At 40.5% G+C, this 20,820-nt stretch overlaps 1 long non-coding RNA gene across 1 annotated transcript; it reads right to left on the minus strand.

Moving 5' to 3' along the window:
• Positions 1 to 12,851: 12,851 nt before the first annotated feature.
• LOC123569058 (uncharacterized) lies at positions 12,852 to 19,692 on the minus strand. Its single transcript, XR_006692572.3, has 3 exons — positions 19,587 to 19,692; positions 16,343 to 16,558; positions 12,852 to 13,451 (listed from the first exon to the last, which is right to left on the minus strand). It is a non-coding gene; the product is annotated as an uncharacterized lncRNA (long non-coding RNA).
• Between the last annotated feature and the right edge of the window lie 1,128 nt (positions 19,693 to 20,820).

Below are 20,820 nucleotides of genomic sequence, written 5' to 3' on the forward strand. Positions count from 1 at the left end.
AGGTTGCACCACTGCACAATCCAGCCTGGATGACAGAGCGAGACTCCGTTTCAAAAAACAAACAAACAAAAAAACAATGAATGATTTGCCCAACATTTCTCAGGGTAATATGAAAACTTTCTTTTAGTCAGTGTTCTAGCTCCCTACTTTCTCAGCAGATATTGTCCTTTTGCTGTTATTTATAGTCCCCCTCCTTACTCTGGTATGGTCTTATCCTGGCTGAGTGGGTGTTGAATGAAATAAATAGGAAGATATAATTTTGGAGAATCTACCCTTTGCCAAGGACTACATCAAGTAACCAGGTACTTATAATACATCTTTCAAGTAGTTTCTCACAAGACTAGACATCACCATCTCCTTTTTACAGATGAGGACAAGGATACTCAACGGTGCACAGAGGACACTTGTAAGTGAGAGAACCTTGGACTCCAAGCCAAGATCTTCCCACCACCCAGGAGAGCAAGTTAACAAGAAGGTTAAAATGGTCAAATAGGCAGAGTATGGTGGTTTGTGCCTACCCCAGCACTTTGGGAGGCTGAGGCTGGAGGATTGTTTGAACCCAGGAATTCAAGACCAGCTTGGACAACAAAGAGAGACCCCGTCTCTACACAATATATAAAAATTACCCTGGCTTGCTGGCCAAATTTGCACCGCTGCACTCCAGCCTAGGTTGACAGAGTGACAGCCTATCTAAAAAAAAAAAAAAAAAAAAAAAAAAAATTAAATAGTAAGCCAAATCAAGGGCCTGGGTGATTCACCAGTCGGATGATATATTCTACAAAAATGTGGCAGCCTGTTCCCACTCAGCTGTCTCTCTGTCAGAGGGTGAAACAAAAAAGGAACTAGAATATAGTAAAAAGCAAAAGTTAGAAAATGTGTTGATCCTCTTGAAGCTCCTAGATCATAGGGATGGCTTAACTTGTTTGAACTAAACCTTTGATTCACTGGTTGACTCATTCCATCATTCATGTTTATTGCTTGCTTTGTACCAGGCACCATATTAGGCATGAAGATATGAGCACTTTAAGAACACTGTGCCTGGCCCAAAGTGGAAAATCATGTACTATTTATGGAAGAAAGGAAATAATTCAAGAAAAGAGAATATAAGTGAGATTCAATCCCTGTCTTCAAAAAGCTCAAAGTCTAGTAGCCACCTAAAAATGAAACAGACGCTGCCTAATAGCAACTACTATTACTAGATGTCAGGTTTGATATGAGCTAGGAAGGAAAAAGGATAAAAGGAATATCATGCAAGATTCCCCAGAGGAAGTGAAGGTACTTTCAAGTTGAAATCTGAGAGCTATTTGGAGTTGAACCTAAGTGGGAAGTCACAGGAACAAAGATGTTCTAGCCAAAAATATGCAAAGGTCCAAGGTGCTGGGACCTCATTAAGGATTCAGGCATTTCAGAGAGACTCCAATATTGATTTTTGGCTTCTGCGTGGGAATGCACATGACTGTATTATTGGGGTAGGAAGAGATGTGTCAAGAGATATGCCTGGAGAAACCATCAGAGGTTAGGATTTAAAGATTCTCTAAAGAGAGTCTAAAAATGTGGATGTCTCAGAAGAGCATAAAGCAGTGGAAGGATTTTCAGCAGAAGTGAAATATCTTTATATTTGTCTGCTATGCATAGAATGGATTGGATCAGCTGAGACTGAGGGCAGAGAGGCGAGATAAGAGGACACTGCCATAATCCAGGTGAGAAACACTGCCAACATAAGAAAAGATAATTTCAACTTCAAAAGATTCATGGTCCAAAATGGACAATTGGAGATTATTACAAATATTCTGAAGACATAAGCAGAGATTCAGATGCAAGAATTAATGAGGTATACCGTCCATAATTGTGTACCCAACTTTAATTTTCTCCTATAGAATAACTACAACAATAAAAATTTCTTTTATTTACTTTACATAAATCTTATAAATGACGATGTGTTCCCACTTGTCTTAAAGCCAATGTCTACTTTACAGTAGATGTTCAGTAAGTAAAGGCTCTCACAGGATTCCTCCAGTAGTCCTTTAAGGTAAGCAGCAGAGCTATGATCAGCATCTCCATTCAACAGATGGGAAAAATGAGACTCAGAGAAGTTAATGAGTGCCTGATGGTCCAAGAAAACTTCAGAGCCAAAAATAAAACTAAATTTCATGGGTTTTTTTTGTTTTGTTTGGTTTGGTTTTTTTGGAGACAGAGTCTCACCCTGTCCCCCAGACTAGAGTGCAGCGGTGCGATCTCGGCTCACTGCAACCTCTGTTTCCCGGGTTCAAGCAATTCTCCTGCTTCAGTCTCCCAAGTAGCTGGGACTACAGGTGCCCACCACCACGCCTGGCTGATTTTTGTATATTTAGTAGAGACGGGGGTTTCACCATATAGGCCAGGCTTGTCTCAAACTCCTGACCTTGTGATCCGCCCGCCTCAGCCTCCCAAAGTGGTAGGATTACAGGCATGAGCCACCGTACCTGGCCAATTCCGTGTATTCTTAACAGGTATTCTAACTACCTCCATGCTGGAAGTCGAGGGCATAATTTTTGGTGCCTACAGATAGAAGCCTGAGTTTGTATCTTAAGAACAATTGATCTTAAAACTTATTTTCCAAATAGTGTTTTAAAGGAGGATTTGAATGCAGGCTCCACAAACACAGTTGGCAGGCAGGGTTAAGGTAAGGGAGTTTGAAATACCTTAAGGTGGCAGAAAAATCTAAGATGATCTCTCACCCAAAGCTCCATATGGGCAGGTCGAACTGGTCTTATCCTGGGTCTTCATGTGCTAAAGATAAATTTGTGTGTGTTTATTTCCACTGACAACAAGTGAGGATTCTGGTCATTGTCCCTGTCCCTGGTTCACTCCCTTACGGGTCCCTGTAGATGCCAAGCCCCACACATGCCAGGAATCGTTCTTCACAATTGACATGTGCTGAGCCAGTGCTGACAAGGATATCTCAGGAATGTGGGCCACCAGCCTCTATATCCTGGGAGAACACCCCTCCCAACATTAGGAAAGAGGCAGATGGTGAAATCCATCTTTCTACCTCCTAAAAAGCTACATCCTGCCAAGATCTTTCCAGCTCTGGATCCAGGCGCCTTCCCTCAGTCTCCCTTCCTGGACCAGGTGGAGATGAAGTCAGTCTTCTGGCTCCTCCAACTCATCCCTGGCGACTCAGCTCAGCTCACAGCTCTCCCACACTAAGTGAGGTTGACAGTTGGTCACTAGGGAAAGGAGAAAGACGGGGAGGTAAACCAGAAGGAGCAAAGAGCACCGCCAGTTAGGCCCTGTCTTGGCCATTTGTAGTAGACGATATTACTGATCACCTATCCTGCGTCTCTCACATGGAAGATTACATACCTTCATCCTGTTCACTTGTGGTGGAGTCACAGGACTTGTTTTGGCCAAGGAAGCATAAGCAGAAGTGATGTGCGTCACTTCTAGGAAGACGCTTCTAAGAGTCAACGTGTGGTTGCTATATTCTCTGGTTCATCTGACTGAGTTCCAGATAGAGGCTGCTCAGTCAATCTGGGCCCTAGGCAGAGACTGAAGCGGAACAGAGCCACAGATAAGCAACATGGCCACATAGCACAGTAGGGAGATGAAAGTTGTAGTTGCACATTAAGGTTTAGTGATCATTTGTTACCTAAGCATAACTGAAACTATCCTGACTGACTCCCTTTTTGCTCTCCTTCTTCAACCCTCTAACATGGACCATGTGTTCCCACTCTGGGTTCACTTAAGAGTCCCCTATGTGTTTCTATGTCCCAACATGTACCATGGCATATTGGAACATGTATATGTTGAGTATCTGTCCAATGGTCCCAGGGCTTTATGTTCCTTGATCTGTACCTATACAGTTCCTGGCAGACAGATCACACTGCATAATAAATGCCTGTTGAGATTAACTCAATTTATTTATTCTTGCAATGAATGTTTTGTGTTATCCCTTCTTTGGGCATGACACTGTGCTCTATGCTAAGAAGAAATAAAGAAAGAGCAAATACCAACTCTGCCTTCATAAATCTTCCAGGATGGCAGGGGTGATGGAAGACTGTCAGTTGGCTAACCTAACCTTACGCACAGTCCTGGTGGCATTCTCCTTCACCAATCCCTTCTATAGAAGCTAGAAAAGCAACCAAGAATGGCTACATTCTTTGGGCCTGAACAAGTGGAAATATTCTGGGTATTTTGAAAAAACCTTTCCTTTTCTGATAAAAAGGATTGAGTATAGGTAATGCCATTCACCCCCCTTCCTCCTGATTAGAGTGAAATGTCCAAAACTGTGACAGACAAATGAGATGATCATGAAAAATAAAATCAAATACAGATACCAACTTTGATATTGTTAGAGCCAGATTTCTTACTAAGTGAAAAATATAAACTCAGAATTGTTTTTCCCATTGCTAGTCAGATTTTCTGTCACTGGCAACCAAACACATCCTATCTGATATCAGGAAATAAGTTGTTAATTTTTGGAACACCAACCTTTACCATCTTCCTTCATTGTCTAACTCCTACTAACATTTCAGGATTCAACTCAGTCATTATATCTCTCCTAAAGTTTAGTCTGCATGTCAGAACACAAACTCTTGATCCATTCTGCCTGGATCAGTGAAACAAGTTACATAAATTTTCTATAAACAGCTAGTTTTATTATCCGTACACTTCTTAGATCCTAGGAACAAATTCTGCCTAGATCTTTGATTTCTGTAGGTGTCCCCAATGAATCCATTTTCTCTGGATTGCATACATTTGAAACTTCCCCCTACGAGAACTTGAGAATCCTTTCTGTGGACTTCCAGGGACCTTCCTATGACCTGGGGCCAATCTGGAACACAGCGTGAGCAGCAGGATCTCTAGGGTCTACCACATATTCTGTATTGCTGTATCTCTTCAGACCCAAGAGTTGTCTATGGGGATAAGTTTTAGTTGTTGTACACTACTAGAAAACACGTAAGCATTTCCCAAAGAATCATTAGATTTTTGCCCTTGCTATTGAACTTGAATTAAATGTGCCACTTGCTTGGCTTCTACGAAGGCTGTCAATTACACTGTCCCCTACCCCAGTGATCCCTCCCCCACCTGCCAGCTGGTGTTCCATCCTGGAACACCATCACATATATCATTGTGTAAAATGGTCTTGGAGACCCATGACCTGAGCTCAAATACTTGCCACAGTAGATCCTGAACAAAGAAAGGAATGGTGTTTCAAGAAAGTATAGACCGGGCACGGTGGCTCTTGCCTGTAATCCCAGCACTTCGGGGGGCTGAGATGGGCGAATCATGAGGTCAGGAGTTCAAGACCTGTCTGGCCAACATAGTGAAACCCTGTCTCTACTAAAAATACAAAAAACTAGCTGGGTGTGGTGGCGAGTGCCTGTAATCCCAGCTACTTGGGAGGCTGAGGCAGGAAAATCACGTGAACCCAGGAGGCAGAGGTTGCAGTGAGCCGAGATCGCGTCACTGCACTCCAGCCCAGGTGACAGTGCGACACGCCGTCAAAAAAAAAAAAAAAAAAAAAAAAAAAAAAGGAAAGTATAATATAAAGGCAATACAAAGGTATTTTCCAGACCGCTGTGAGTGGAGATCATAGTATAGTGCAGGGTTAATGGGCAATTTATGGGCTCAGATAATCAGAGCTCAAATGTTGGCTCCACCACTTGCTGGTTGGGTAATCTCAGAAAGGTTACACAGCTTCACTGTGTCTCAGGTGTTATCTAAATATCTAAAAAATAGAAATTTTAACAGTACCTACTTCATAGATTGCAGTGAGAATCAGTTAAGCTAACACATATAAAACACTTAACATTTTTTTCTGGCTATAGTAATTACACAATAAAGATTAGCTGGCAATATCAAGCCATAAAAGTAGAGGTAAATTGGTTGGTCCCTAGCATCAAAGTGAGGAGGAACTGCTATGAAACTTTTGAACATGAAAAATGCATACAAGTAGACAACCAATAAGAGGAGTCAGAAAACAGAAGAGCATAATGCCAATGAAAATTAGATTGGTGAAAATACAATTCTAAAGGCCAACATTTGTTAATGAATAGAAACTGTCTTTGGCAGATGATCAAGTAACCCAATTTGGAGAAATAATTAGACTGTAGACTGAAAATAAAAAAGACTAAAAAAAAAACAAGGATTAGTTTAGCATCATAGTTAAGAGGATTTCCTCGTTGCACTACGTGTTTTCCCTGGGATGAGCTCAGTTTAGGATTAAGAAATTCGTCCCCTCCACAGAGATGATGAACAGCTGCAATTCATTTTCAGTTCCTGTCAAGAAAGTTGGACGTAAGAAGCTGGGGCAGAAATACAAGGATCTGACATTGAGAGATGCCATATTCACCAGGGGGCCATGAGGTAGATACAGAGGCATCCGTATTTACCAGGCAGAAATGTAAATTAGGAAATCTTCAATGTAATGAGATAAATTGCTGCAAATATGCATTTCCTCTGTTTCAATCTGGAACTGGTTAAAGTGCACCATGGTTGTGTTGGCTGGATGTGTGGGTCTGAGCCCAGGACTGGGAGCCTGCTATCTCCAGCTACTTTCTGAGTGACGTTGAGAAAATGCCTTCCCCTTTCTGGGCTCCAGTTGCCAGCAACTATAAAGTGAGCTAGACCACTCCAAAGCTCCTTCCATCTTTAGAATGTACCTGACATGTGATCATAAAGAAAAGTAATTGGCTATGATGGTGATTTTAAGGGCCCCACATTTAGACACCACATCCTCTTCCCACCCGCAAAGTCAGAACCAACTTCATACTTTGAAATTAGAGTCATATTTAAACAAGGGAATTAAAATGTCATCTTTATTAGGTAAGGTTTGGTTGGAGAGCATGGTTTAGGTATGTGAAGGCATGGGTTTTCCAACACTGCACCTGAAATTAGCATACAGGAACACCTATTAAAGGACAGCACTACATAACTGCATGTCCTTCCCCAGCTCCACCAGGCAGACCCTTTTTTAAACCACATTGCAGAAAACAAACACAGCCTCTCCATGAGCAGGCAGGTCCAGAGAGGGTGAAGGAAACAGCTAACTAGTGGTTCTCAAATTCAAATGGTCATCAGAACTATATGGTGGGCTTGTTAACACACAGATGGCTGGGCCCATCTCCAGAGTTTCTGATTCAGGAGGCTGGAGTGGGGCCTGAGAATCTGCATTTCTAACACGTTGCTTCATGCTATTAATGCTGCTGGTCCTCGGACCACACTAAGAGCATTGAGCTAAGTATATTCAGCAGCTCCTAAACTCATCAATTGAATACATAAACTCATTTCTCCCCTGCTGGGGACAGATGAGAAGAGGAAGGAGAGCCAGCATTTCCAGGGACTCTACAATGTCTCTCTACATGGAATAAGGAGTAAGTTCCCTTCCACATCAACTATTAAGTTTTAGCAGGATGTAGTCCTGCAGTACTTACTGATTTATTGTCAAAAAAAATAGAGAAAAACAATGCTATTGTAATTGTGCTTCATTAAGTGTAGGAATTGATAATTCACTAGGATACTAGTGGTATAATTCCTAAGAGAAGTTATACCACTCTTCCAATCAAAAATAAGATTTCATAATTTTCAATGTATTAACCAACAGTGAAACAGTATAAGAAACAGTTGGACAAGGACAATAATTCTTATAATTGTTAGCTTTCAAATTACGGAAGTATTGAACTAATTCAACTAGTACCCTGGACTTTGCACGTGTGCTCTGATTTAAACAATTTGCAATCTTCACTAAAGAAAATCAATGGGCTTATTATCTTCTGGTATGCTGGGTGCTGGCAAAAGTCATTGCATTAGAAGCTATAAACTGGGATTATTGTCCACGTTGGCTATTTTTTCAGTTGGATTGCCTTGGGCATGTCACATTCCTTCTCTGACCTTCTCTCTTCATATGTCAATTTCAGATGGTAATACCTGTAGACAACTGAAACGTTTGTGCCCCCTTACCTTTGTACAGCCTTGAGCACTTTATATTTTTGCAAGCTGTAAGTTCATTTGGTGCCTCTTGATTGAGAGCCCTTAAAATCAAGCAACTCCTCTCATCTAGTAAAGCAGAAATATATATATATGTGCATATATATATATATATAAAACTAGCATTCCACTTTTCTAAGCATCCATATATATATGGATGCACAGCCAGCAGTGAAATGCTGACTGTCAACTTGGCCTTCTTTTCAGCCTAAATTGATTTGATTGAAGGAGAATATAAGAGTCCCTCATATCCCCAGGTCTAGAAAAGAGCTCTTTACATAAAACCAGCAGCTGGAAGGAGTTTAAACATTCCTTCGGCTTTACAATTCCCGTAAGATTGAAAAAGCTAAATCAAGTCAAAATATGTCATCATCAAATATTCAAGAGGAATCATTTCAATTTGCAATTACTAAGAGAGCACGGTTTCTCTGCCTTCTTAAGGAAATATATAGTAGGAAGACTTGAAAACAGGTAAAGAGGAAGCAGTAAATGAGACTGAAATAGAAATAAGGAGGTACAACAACATTCACATTAAAACCCACTTATCAGATGACAGGGTGAGTTGTCTCAGACCTAGCAGCCCATGCCCACAGCCAGCCAGCTATCCAATACAGGCAGAGCGTAGAGATTCAGAAGCTATTAGAGTCAAAGCCCAGGCCTGAATGAGGGCACAATGGCAAGGGAGGATGGTGCCAGACAAAGAAGAATACCAAAAACCCAACCCACAAGAAGCCAAAAATTTAAGGGACAGAGAAGGAATAGACAGAATAGTCCAACCAGAGGAACAGTACAAATAGATGTCAAAGGAGACTTGCGCTCCAGCCAAGACTAATTAACATTATCTATTTCAGTGAAGAGGTCTGGTAAAAGAAGAAACAGAAAGATGGCCACTGGGTTCGGTAATATGAACACTGGGTTGACCTCAGTGGGAACAGACTCAGGAAAGGAGGGTGGAGGGAGAGGGCTAATGAAAATGAATTGACAAGTCACTATGAGAGGAGGACACGCAGTGAGTATAGACTCTGCACAGATGAGCTTAACAGAGCCTGACACACAGTATATGATCAAAAACACATGAATAAAGAAGAAAGAAAGGGATAAAAGAAAAGCAGAGAAATGTATACTCCAGCATATGAAGAAAATGCCATGAGGGACATAGTAGAAGGATGAAGAGGCTAAGGTTTCTATGGGACTCTTTTAGGTAAATTGATAGTTATGTATTATTCAAAGACATGTATCCATGAATTAAATTACAAGCCTGAGGAAAACAACAAAGAGAAAGGTCTGTTATCCCTCTGGACAGATTATTTGCATCTTTGGCACATTTTCTATTCAGTCTAAATATTTATGGAGACAGTTTTACTTGGAGTTGCACCATCTCCATCAAGGGATGTTAGCAACATGACAAAGAACCAGAGCAAGAGATGATGAATGTAGGATGTGTGATGGGGTGGGTGGGAGTGCTGGGTCCAGGAGAGCTCGCTGCATTTCCCAAAAAGATGCTTTCATGGAATCTGGCCTTGTGGACAGGAACGCATTAATCGTAATCCATAGCAACATCTCAAGACGCGTGATCAGAATGATTCATTTGCTATTAGCTTTGTCTTTCTCTATGCATTGATGCCATAGTATTGCCAGCAATGCTGACCAGGAGGGAAATTATTGACAAGCCCTACTCACCTGTGACTTGCACAACATCTGCAATCTGGTCATTGTCTATGTCTGTATCTCCATCTCCTCCTGCAGTAACCCTCAATAACTCTGCTCCACCCATACTAGCTTTTGCTTTTTTTCTTTCTTTCTTTCTTTTTTTTGAGACGGAGTCTTACTCTGTCGCTCAGGCTGGAGTGCAGTGGCGCTATCTTGGCTCACTGGAGCTCCATCTCCCGAGTTCACGCTATTCTCCTGCCTCAGCCTCCCGAGTAGCTGGGACTACAGGCGCCCTTTTTTTGCTCTTTTTCAAATACATCAAACTGGTTCCTGACTCAAGACATTGGTCCTGTTTTTTACTCTGCCTGGGAAACAGATATTTGCAAGGTTCTTCACTGTCACTTTCTTTAGTTCTCTGATCAAAAGACTTCCCCTTGAAGAGGGCTTCCCTGGCCACCTTTGTAAAAATAAATCCTCAACTCTAATATTGATTAGTCTGTAGACCTTTGCCTTGTTATAGGCCTGTCACTGCTGCAAATTTGAATAATGTTTTGTTTAATTACACTTGTTGCATTTCTCCCATGAAGGTGAGGAATATTTTTGCTTTCTTAGTGTTGCATCCCTCAATATCTGGAAGAGTATCTGACACAGAAGAGGTATCTGTTAAATATTTGTTGTAGGAATGAAATAATGAGTCACTTCAATCAATTAATCCTCCAGGAAGACAGGAAGACCCCTCTAATTTCCCAGATTGGGGTAGGTCTCCTCATATTCCCTTCTATAGCCCTCCAGCTATATATTACATATGATTGTATAATAGTGTATGAAACCAAGCTGTTCTCATATCTGACTCTCCAACTTCCTCCTAAGTTCCTGAAGCTCATGAACCAGGACTGATTTATCTTTGCATCTCCAATGTCTCCTGCAGCAGTGTTATTCACTGAAATGAAGGTGAAAGGTTTTATAGACCAAATGATGATAATAATTAACCAGAAAAGGAGCTGTGGGACAAAAAAGGACTTGAAATTTAGCAATGGCTTGCCTAGAAGAAGGAAAGATGGTTCTGCCATACGTTAAATTATTTTTCACCAACCGGCAAAATATATTAACTATCCATGTGAAGTGACGGGCCTCGTCAGAGTGAGCATCCTGAACTGAGGGTCAGGCAGCATCTATTCTGGCCCTAGCCTTTGTGTGAGTATGAGCAAGGCCCTTCCCTTCTCTGAGTCCATTCTCATCTGTACCACGAGAAGATTAGACCATGGGGTGCCTAAAAGTCCTTCCAATCCTGTGTTCCAGGATTCTATATACCTAGGACAGTGAATGGTGCAATGGAGGAAGAAAAATGTGTACAATGCATAACCCTGCTCTCACAAAAGCCAACCATGAAGGATTTGGAGTCAGACACACATGGGTCTAAACCCAGAGTCTGGAGCTTAACAAACTTTGTGAACTCAGGCAAATTCCTCAATCGATTTAAGCCTCCATAAAATGGAAATAGTAATTCCTAACTACACGTTCAATAAATAACAGCTTGCTTTGCACTTCTTTCCCGTACATCCCATGGCTGGCTATTTTAGCAACATTGACTCAATAATGAAAAGATTCTTTTATAAACACCATCCTAGCAGTTTAGATAGCTCAAGTGCTGCTGCAGCTCCAGCTGACTCCAACACAGGAGTGGACAGCCTCCCTCACAAGGCTAAAGTTTTCCAGTCACTCTCCTTTGGGGCCTCTGAACAGACTCTATTTGTGTTACCCAGGAAGTTTCTTGAGCCATTTCTTTTGCTAGAATTGCACGGTAAACATTCTTACAGATGACTTACCGCCTGTCACAACATTCTACTGCTCTTTCCAGAAAGAATTCCTGCAGAATGAGGTCAGTCGCTTACTAACCATGACTTCCATTTCTTTCACCCCTTTTGGTCTTGCCCTTACGATGTGGAGTGACTGACTCTGGCTACCTTAATGGGTCACTTCCAACAGCTGTGGGAGCAAAATGTTCCAGTAGTTCAAGACAGATCCCAGAGGATCCACAAGATGAAGAACAGACTCCAAATACAATCAGAGGGCCAATGGGGAAATTCCAAGTTTGTAGATCCAGTAACCATGGAAGGGAACTAAGAAGTTCTTAGATACATTTCTAAAAGGTTTGGAAATGTATACAGTGCAAAGATGCTTGCCTTCTTATAGACATTCTTATTCATCAATGGCCCCATGATGCCAGGAATGTTGTTTCTTTTTTCTATGCTTCCAAAAGTGCTGGAGGCGCTTAAAGGAATTGAGATAAGGACACTATAGAGTATATAACTTCTACTGGAAAGGGCCACAGCAGCTCCCTCTCCCCAGCTATGAGGGAGCACAAACCAGGAGCCTTCGGGTAAACACCTCTCACTATTTCCCTCAAGAGGACAATGGATGTCTCCTGTGATCTCAGAATGGGCACACAGGAACATGCTCCTTCTCATAATCTCATATTGCTGAATTATGAATAAATTTGCTACATCGCTTTATCTTTCATCTCGTATAGCTTATGCTTGACACATAATGGTTGCAGAATTGATGGCTTTTAGTTTGAACTAAGGACTATTTGCCAACCCTGATTTAGGAAACCGTTCCTATTCCCATGTCCGGTAAATAATAATTTCTCTATGGTTGCTTACTAAAATAACACTTCCGAAAAAGCAACAGGGGAACTACATTGCAATCAATCTATCGTCTACTCAGGTATTCAACAGACTTTTACAGAGGCTCTAGGAGAAGCAAAGGCTCTTACACTGTACTACTTGAATTTCAACCCAGCCACTTTAAAAAGTCAACTAACCTCTCTGATTCTCAGTTGCCTAAATCATGAAATGGCAATAATAACAGAATCTATCTAGGGTTATTAGTAGGATTAAGAGTCATACCAACTTTACTACATGTAATAAAGTCCCTGACATTGTCTGTGCTATGATGTTCAGTGGGTTAGGTGTATTCAATGCATTTTTGACTTATGATAGGTTTAACTTATGATGGGTTTATTGGGATGTAATCCCACCGTAAGTCGAGGAGCAGCTGTACTCAGTTGTCTAGTATGATACAACATGAGATCCTTGAGGAAAGAATTTTATGTGATTTACTATTGTGTTCTTTGTGCCCAGCACAATTAACAACACAAGGTAAATACTTAATAAGTATTTTTCAAATGATGCCATGAATGAACAAACAATAAATAAAGAACAAAATGCTTGGGAGGAACTCCTTTATTTAAGGTGGTGTTTTTATTTCAGAGGGACAATTTTATTCACAAATATTGTGGGGACAAACTCTTACGGGTTGATTTTGTCTGAAAACACAATCTATAGGGCTTTTTACATAAAGAATTTCCCCATGATTTTCAGTTCCATGGATCCAGACCAGGGACACACATTTAATATTTTATAAATGGGAGGAGAAAAAAAAAAGAAAAATTCCAGAGAAGCATCAAGCTGAGCCCAAGTGATAAGAGAAATGCCTAAAGAAGGAACAACATTGAAAGAAATTTTTTGAATATATTCAAAGTATATAAATCATTCTGAAACCATGGAGTCCTGGTAAGAAACATAGAATAGAAAAAAATTATTTTCTCATGTACTAATATTTCATCATAACTGGCAGCTCAAAACCCGTGAGAGCCTGGAGTTTGAAGATCTTTGAGATGGGAGCTGGAAGGACTGATCTCAGAGCATTACCTTGGAGCCAGTTCTCAGGAAAACCACAACACATTGTGTGGCTTTCTGGAATGCTTGTGGAGACCTCTCATTCCAGTAGAGTTTCAAGGAGGAGACAGTGCTCTCTCAGGGGGTTGGCTGACAAAAGAAAGAAACAGTAAAAGGATAAAGTCATACTAGGCATGGCGCCAAAACCCAAGTATCTATCCCTTGGGGTCACTGTCTATCAACCAGGCTGTCAGGAGCCTGCCACTCAGTCATTCCTGCAGCACCCTTCATGCCTGTGACTTTACTTAGGCAACTGAGACCCCAGTCTCTGCCTAACATTTTGTGACATGATGGGTAGCAAGAGATGTAAATCTGAATGCTGGTTCCATCACTATGCATGGCTTACCCAAGCTGAACTTCAAAATTCTTGTCTGGGAATTTAAAAAGAAACAAGGGGGAAAAAAGGAGAAATGAAGGAAAGAAAGGAGAAAAGAAAGAAAGGAGAGAGAGAGGGAGAAAAAGAAAGAAAGAAAAGAAAAAAGGGAAGTGAAGGGAAAGGGAGAAGGGAGAAGAGGAAAGGGAAGGGAAGGAAAGTGGAGGAGAGAGGAGGGGAGGGGAGGGGAGAAGGAAGGGGAAAAGGGAAGGGAAAGGAGAAGGGTAGGGGAGCGGAGGGGAGAAGGGAAGGGAAGGGGAGAAGGGAGGGGAAGAGAGGAGAGGAGAGAAGGGGGAAGGGAAAGGGGAAGGGAAGGGAAGAGAGGGGAAGAGTAAGGAAGGGAAGGGAAGGGGAGGGAAGGGGAGGGAAGGGAAAAGGAGGAAAGGGGAGGGAAAGGGAGGGGATGAGAGGGAGAGAAGAAGAAAGAGGGAAGAGAAGAGAAAGGGGACAGGAAGGGAAGAGAAGGGAAGGGGGAAGGGGGAAGGGAAGGACAAAGGGAATGAAAGGGGAGGGAAGGAGGAAGGGAAGGGGAGAGAAGAGGGAAGGGAAGGGCAAGACAATAAAAGAGGAAAGAAAATAAATTATTATAATGACTAAGTGGAATCATAAATTTAAAGCATGGTTCCCAGCACACAACATAGCTTTGTTAAATATTAGTGCCCTTGCCTACATTGACTCATTGTCAGCATAAGGGCCTTTTAGAATCCCCTTGTTACTTAGTTCAAAATTGATGCACATACATATAAATTCACCCTACTGCTTGTCCCCAGATAAATAAGATTTAATTAACACTTAACATTTTGGTACTTTCTCACTTTGGTGGGAGTACGGAGGAGTTTCTCTTCCTGTTGAACACACCATGCTCACCCAGAAATGTCCTTGATGACCACTTCCCTCATTGATTGCAAAATATTTTAATATTTTTGAGCTTAAGCTTAGATAAACTGTAATTCCAGTGTTCTAAAAGATAGGTTTGGGATCAGTCAGGTCTAAATGAAATCTCAGTTTTACCAATTACCAGTGGTGTGATTCTGGAAGCATTACTTAATCTCCAAGACTCAGTTTCCTTAGCTATAAATAAAGATAATATCTATATCCCACAGAGTTAAAATATTAAATGTCATCATGTACATTAAATTGTCCAACACAGGTGCTCATTAAATTCATTCATCCATTCAATAAATGTGTATCAAGCACCTCCAATGCACAAGGAGGTATTCTAGGAACTGATGATGCAGTTGTAAACCAAACAATATTTCTGCCTTCATGGAGCCATTTCTTTCAGTCAAAAAAAAAAATGCTATGAAGCAAAAGAATGCAGAATAATGGATGGACAGCAATAGTAATGGTGGTGCTAGAAATAAACACTAGATCCTTTTTCCCTGTGTTCACACAGTTCTCTTTTTGAATCCCAAACTCTCCTATCCACTGACCACAGGTCTCCAGGGAGGATGAATAAAGGGTTAGATTCTGTTGAATTGAGCCATCTGACATCATTTAAATAAAGTTGTGGACACCAATAGAAGAGTACACGGTCATCAACAGGACGGATAGAGTTGGGTGTCGCTTTGGAGACCCTTGGAGATGCACAGCTATGCTCAGTCTCCAGCCTTGTCATAGTTGAAACTACAGAGGCGATTCTTGGAGAACGACATTTCCCCCCAAAAAGGCAGTCCTCAATAATGCCATCTTTGTTGCAGCAGAACATCGGCAACCTTGTCCTGAGCTGGGTCCAAGTTGAGGGGAAAGAGGGGAACAGCCAGCTGTGAAAAGATCAATTTGTTTCCAATCCATTCTTTCTTATGGTTAGAGAGGCTGACTCCCCACACTGGCTGGGTCTGTCAGGGACAGATGCCAAGTAGGGCACAGACTGAAGAAACACCCCCTGTTCCCACTGAAGCAGGAGCATTCAGCCTCTGCTCTGAGTAAGCCTCAGAGTCTGTTGCATTAGCCATCCCCCAGTTAGGTGGCTTTGGGGAGACACAAGTTGGGGCAGATGAGAGGGATGCCTCAAGTCTAATTCAAAACTACAACTATTCAAAGCCTCCATTTATTTTTGTTTGTAAATACCCAGTGTTGGCAGGTTGTGGGAAAGCAGGGGTTCCCATATACCATAGCTGAGAGTGTAAATTGGTATAACAGCTTAAGAAATCCATTTGGCAGAATCCATGGAAATTGAAAGTGCATAGGAATTAATCTGAAGGATAAATTCTCAGAAGTGCACCCAGATGAATGCACAAGGAGGATGTTTATTACAGCATTGTTTGCCACAGAAAAAGTCCAGAATCAACTGAACATTATGTTGTAGAGTAAAAGAATGAGCTACACATAGAAAGAGGTCTGACAGAAAAGGGAGGAAGGAATATTCAGTTTGATACGCATGGTAAAAATCTATTTATTATACATAGAGTTAACTCCTCCATCAACATGTATGTTTTACATCCTGTTGGACCTCTGCTAATACCTCGGTCTGTTCCTACCCCAATCCCAAGATTGAATAACACAAGGCAAGAGGACTCCTGTAGGGCCCTGTGGATGTGCAAGATGCTAAGAATGAGTGGATATTATAAATAGATGTAAAAGTAGGAACCTTGCCAGCCTCTATTACCTTTCCTCAGTAGATCTGTCTTCCTGGGCCAGGGTGAGGTAGAAACAATAGCCAGATGAGTGATCAGTGGCTTGTATGGCTTAGCATTTTTTCCTGAGGTCCATTTGGAGAGGAAACTAAGACCATACTCAGTATTTTCAGGTTTTCAGTCTCTTCATAATTGACGGCCCGTTTCCTCCTCTTATCAAATTGCACAGAGATCAAATGTGAAGAAGCCTGAAAGAAAGGACAGGTTACATTGCTCAATTAAGAATTTGCTCCCTTCCAGCTCTAAAACATCCCCATATTTTCCAGTTGCAAATGTTACCAAGTTTACAATGACCACCAAATGCTGAATAAAACATATGTAATTCTACCCATCCTGGCAATAATTCACTGTGGACTTTTGGTCAAGCTTCCTGCTCTCACTCGGCCTCAGTTTTCCCTGTGGCTCATGTGATAAGGACTATGTACCTGGGGTGGCAAGAGCAGATCACCTGCGCCCCTCTCTCCCTGCTTCCTCTGACAGGCATAACTAACCATTTACAGCATGCTTTCCTACAGATCTCAAATGATTCCTCTGACTCCTTCTTGACACAGAATTGTAAGCAATCACAAATATTTAATCCAAGTTGACATAAAAGTCAACATTTAATTGTCCTCTCCATACTAGATGATAGCTGAAGTTCATTCCAGATTTAACATTCTGTTTCCATAATTCAAGGATTCATTTGAATGCCAGCTCGTTCACAAAGTCAGCCTAGATTGCTGAAGAACAAGTTAGGTTTTCCTGTTTCTGACTTATGGAGACAGAGCTATATAAGTCCATATGAACTTGACTTCTGGTTTTTTGCATTGTTATACCATTGTCACCTGTATAACAATGCTGCCTCCGTGGGGAAATTTAATTTAAATATAGAAAGGATATCTCATACAATAATTTTCAGACTGTGATGCATAGTACCCCTAGAGTTACTCAAAGATTTTCCACGGGCTCTAGTTGGCAGACATAAGGAAATTTTCAGATTCTCAGCTTTCATTTGCACTCTTTCTCAGGAATCTGAAGAGAGTCCCTTTTTCTTAAATGCTTTTCTTTCACTTTACAAAGGGAATTCATGCCTCTTACTCATCTCGAGTTGCCTTGGGGTATAAAAATTTCTGGGGGACCAAACAAAGGTACAATTCAAAATTCTTTTGAGAAAAAGTGTTGAGAAAGTGAATGACTAATAACCTCATAGCAAATCATTCTGCAAGTCAGATGACTTTCAACGCTTTGGTTACAACAAAACTGAAGGGGAACCTAATTAAAATGGCAGCTAAGAAAGTATTAAAAATGCTGTTTGATGATTGATCTTTATGTGATTTTCGGTATACAACCTGGTAAGAAGTTATAACACTGCTATAACAAAAGTTTTTATTTTCCCATCTACTTATTTCTGTGAATAGGTTTCTCAGTGCTTACAACCAAACAATGAAAAGTAAATATAATTTATGAAATACCACTTCATGTTAGCAATAATGAATATTCCTCAGCAGACATATGGCTTAATTTTTTAAAAAGTTCACCTCATTCAGAGAAACATTTCTAATAAAACCTTATGTTTCACATCACATTTAGCAAAATTTTAATAACTGTATGGTAGATTGATCAGTTGTATACTTCTAATAATTGTTATGATAATTTAATGCAGAAGAAATTGGGTTTTGTTAGCATCTTATATTTACAGAACATTAAAGAAATTTTAATATGAATTTATATATATGTTTTGTTGCAGAATAATATAATAATATGATCAGTGAAAGAATTTCCAATATAAAAAATCTATTACATTAAGAAACATTTCTATAGAGCAAATGAAATGGAAATAAAGATTTAAGGAAAACAAAAAAGCTATGTAAGTTTTCAACTGTTAGGGAAGATTCTATTTGTATATTTTTAAATGGATGAATGGTGGTATCAAATTAAAGTGGAATTTTGATCCATTAAATCTATTTATAATAGACAGTTTTCTTTTAAATGACTATATTTTCAATATACTTTACTTTATATCCCTCACAACTATTTAAACTTATAATAAAAGCACTTGTCAACTTAAAAAGGTTCATATTTTTCCAAGAATATTTTAGAGAGCATTAAAGCAAACTACTAAGGACTGTATTTTATCAGAGTGAATTCTCTTCAATAATTATAATAGGGGAATCGAATGGTAGTTGTTTAAGAAAATCCAATGTACTGATGGACAAATCTGTATAAAGGAAGTAAGAATGACACATTTTCTAAGTATAAATGTTACACGTCAAGTTTGGGCTACAATTGGACTAAGTCTTCACTTCCTTATTTATCCTCAACCAGCCAATCCAGGTCTTATGGCCCTACCCTTTGATCTATGCTACCCTGTGTAACTCTTCCCTAACTTGGATTAGAAAATTGAAAGATTTTCAAACTCTAGGTCTTTGTTGATAGATTTTTTTAAAATCTCTTTAATTATAGTATATAGTTCTAGTGCCTAGGAATCAATGCCTTATCTGGGAAACACAAGCAAAGCAATATGTAATTGCATCATTTCTTAGGATATTCATTCCTTTTTTGGTCAGTTCTGATGCTCTCTTTTCTGAGCAGATTGCTAAGCTGGGGTGAAGGCAAGGCAAAGCAAGAAGATGGTGGGAGGAAAAAAGGTATGTCATCTACCTACTGTTGCTTCAGTTTTATCTTGAATTGGCTTATCCATTGATTCATTCAGTAAAGTTTTCCTAAACACGTACTCTGCACCACGTTCTGGGTTAGGACTGGGGACTACCAAGGTCAAGAAGATACAGGTTTTTCCCTTGAAGAGTCACAGTTTACTAAAGGAAAGTCAAACTCAACAAGTAATTGAGATGCTCTGCAATAAGCTCTACATTAGAAGAAACTCAATGTGCCAGGGATCAGAGAGGATAGTATGAGTATGATCAATTCTATAAGTGGTAGTATTTGAGCAAAGCCTTAATTAAAGAGTAAGAACTGAGGACAGTCCCAGCAGAAGGTACAGCACACATTTTAGCATGGGGCCATATGTGGTCATGACATTTCGATAAATAGAAAGCATATCATATCTAAAGCAGAGGTTAGAGCCAGCACCTAGCAGGTGGAGGCAGGAGATAAGGCTAAAGAAGCAAGTTGGGGACAGGTCACAAAGGGCCATGAAAGTTGTCTTAGTCTTTTCAGGTGGCTGTAGCAGAATAACATGGAGTGGGTGGCTTATAAACAACAGAAATGTATGCTCACATTTCTAGAGGCTTGGAATTCCAAGATCAAGGCAGCAGTAGATTCAGCATCTAGTGAGGGCCCCTTCCTGATGTCTTCTTGCTGCGCCCTTATACAGTGGAAGAAGAAAGGCAGCTATCTGGGGTCTCTTTTATGAAGGCATTAGTCCCATTCATGAGGGCTCCACCTCATGACCTCATCACCTTTCAAAGGCCCCACTTCCAAATACCATCACATTGAGGATTTGGTTCAACATGAACTTGGAGAGAAGACAAACATTCAGACTCTAGAAAGCCTTGCTCAACATTTGAAAATTGAACTTGATCCTTTGGGCAACAGGAAGGAACATGATGAGATAAAGACTTTAGAATGATAATCCGAGGTTAGAGGACATGAGAAAAATCCTAACCCAGCACAGGATACAGACTCTCCAAAAAACTTTAATTGACCTTTCAACTTCCCTTTCTCCCTTAAATAAAGCAGGGCTCTGAATCCCCAAGATACAGTGCATCCAGTATTATATACTGAGAAGAGAAAATGAACCAAGAATAAGATAAGAACTATTCATTTGTTTTATTAGTATTTATCAGGTGCCTACTCATTTACATATAATTCTGCTTTTTTTTTTCCTCTTAAACAAATTTGTCAAATAAGAGCTAAGGCCTGTACTTTATCAAAGTGGACACTGAATCACAGATGGCTTCAGTAACTTGCCCAAGCTCACATATCTAATTAAGAATTAGACTATTTACAAATCCAGCAGTCTGCCTTACATGTACTTAACCATGGTGCCATCTCTCTGTAAGCAATATGACTATTTTACTGCTGTGGACTGCGAGAATAAAGACATGCCAAACAAACAGGGTAAGGGCCTCTAAGGGATGAACTTTGCCTGTTCTTAGCTCCATCTTAAGTGAGAGGGTGCTATATGTATGTGCTGGCAGGCCAAGTCTGGAGATAAAGAAAGCACAGGCATGGTTGTCTGCTGAGGCCAGGTCTACAAAGGAATTTGTTTGTTTCTATTGCCTCTATTCCTAAGCTGGGACTACCAGGTCCAAACAACGGTCACTTTTCCCTCTTCTCCCTACCTGCCAATTCCATTTCAGGATATTACTTCTCTCTAATCTTTACCCATATCCCATCAATCACCAAACCCTTGCAAGTTTGTCTTTAATATCACTATACTCTGCCCAATTCCCTCCATCCCCGCAACTCCCACCCTGGTTTGAGCCACCATCCTCTCTTGCTTAAATGA

The sequence above is a fragment of the Macaca fascicularis genome, chromosome 15 (genome assembly GCF_037993035.2).
Source record: "Macaca fascicularis isolate 582-1 chromosome 15, T2T-MFA8v1.1".
Classification (NCBI taxonomy): domain Eukaryota; kingdom Metazoa; phylum Chordata; class Mammalia; order Primates; family Cercopithecidae; genus Macaca; species Macaca fascicularis.